The following is a 1,796-nucleotide window of genomic DNA, read 5'->3' as shown; positions in this document are numbered from 1 at the left end:
ATTTTCACTACAGTTATATTTGTTATGGCAATTTATAATCGGTGCTCTTTGATGTCCTTATAGTAATTGTTTTGGGGTGCAATGAACTGCATCTATATAAGATGGCAAATAATTGATAAATGTGTATGTTCTGACTGCTCCGTTGACAAGATATTCCCCCGTCTCTTTCCTTTTCCTTGGGTCTCACTATTCTCTGAAACACAACAATATTGAAATTAGGCCAGTTAATAACCTTACAATGGCTGCTAGATGTTCGAGCGTAAGGAAGAGTTGAATGGTTCTCATTTTAAGTCAAAAGCTAGAGATGATTAAGTTTAGTGAGAAAGGCATGTCAAGGCCACGATAGGGCTGAAAGTTAGGCCTCTTGTATCTAACAACCAAGTTGTAAATGCAAAGGAAAAGTTCTTGAAGGAAGTTAAAAGTGCTACTTCAATGAACACATGAATGGTAAGAAAGCGAAGCAGCCTTATTGCTGATATAGAGGAAGTTTTATTGGTCTGGATGAAAGATGAAACCAGCCACAACATTTCCATAAGCCAACACCTAATCCAGAACAAGGCCCTAACGCTCTTCAATTCTGTGAAGGCTGAGAGAGGTGAAAAGGCTACAGGAGAAAAGTTTGAAGCTAGCAGAGGTTGGTTCATCGGGTTTAAGGAAAGAAGTCATCTCTATAACATAAAAGTACAAGGTGAAGTAGCAGTATGGAAGCTGCAGCAACTTATTCAGAAGATCTAGCTAAGATAATTAATAAAGGTGGCTACACTAAACAACAGATTTTCACTACAGATGAACAGCCTTATATTGGAAGAAGATGCCATCTAGGATTTCCGTAGCTACAGAGGGGAAGTCAATACCTGGCTTCAAAACTTCAAAAGACAGGCTGACTCTTGTGAGGGGCTAATGCAGCTGGTGATTTTAAGTTGAAGCTAGTGCTCATTTACCGTTCTGAAAATCCTAGGGCTTTAGATAACTCTGCCAATGCTCTAGAAATGGAACAACAAAGCTTGTATGACAGCTTACAAGATGGTTTATTGTTGAGACCAACTGCACAGAAAAAAAGATTGTTCTCAAAATTCTTACTGCTCATTGACAATGCACCTGGTCAGCCAAGAGCTCTGATGGAGATATACAATAAGATTCATGTTGTTTTCATGCCTGCTAACAGCATCCATTCTGCAGCCCATGGATCAAGGAGTAATTTTAACTTTCAAGATTTATTATTTAAGAAATACAGTTTATAAGGCCATAGCTACTATAGATAGTGATTCCTCTGATGGATCTGGGTAAAGTAAATTGAAAACCTTCTTGGAAGTATTCACCATTCTAGATGCCATTAAGAACTTTAATGATTCATGAGAAGAGGTCAAAATATCCACATTAACGAGTTTAGAAAAAGTTGATTCCAACTCTCTGGATGACTTTGAGGAATTCAAGACTTCAATGGAAGAAGTAACTGCAGATGTGATGGAAATAACAAGAAAACGAGAATTAGAAGTGGAACCCGAAGATGTGACTGAATTACTGTAATCACATGATAATTTTTAATGAATGAGAATTGCTTCTTATGGATGGGCAGAGAAAGTGGTTTCTTGAGATGGAATCTACTGGTAGAGATTGCTGTGAAGATGCTGTTGAAGAAATGATAAAGGATTTAGAATATTACATAAACTTAGTTGATAAAGCAGCAGCAGGATTTGAGAGGATTGGCTCCAGTTTTGAAAGAAGTTCTGATGTGAGTAAAATGCTATCAAACAGCATTGCATGCTACAGAGAAATCTTTCATGAAAGGAAGAGTC

At 37.6% G+C, this 1,796-nt stretch overlaps 1 pseudogene; it reads left to right on the top strand.

Annotated features, from left to right (window-relative positions):
- Positions 1-238: 238 nt before the first annotated feature.
- Positions 239-1,796, top strand: part of LOC112474589 — a 4,276-nt pseudogene continuing 2,718 nt past the window's right edge.

This window comes from Pteropus alecto, unplaced genomic scaffold (assembly GCF_000325575.1).
Source record: "Pteropus alecto unplaced genomic scaffold, ASM32557v1 scaffold7, whole genome shotgun sequence".
Classification (NCBI taxonomy): Eukaryota; Metazoa; Chordata; class Mammalia; order Chiroptera; family Pteropodidae; genus Pteropus; species Pteropus alecto.
This window is presented reverse-complemented; position numbering and strand designations above follow the sequence as displayed.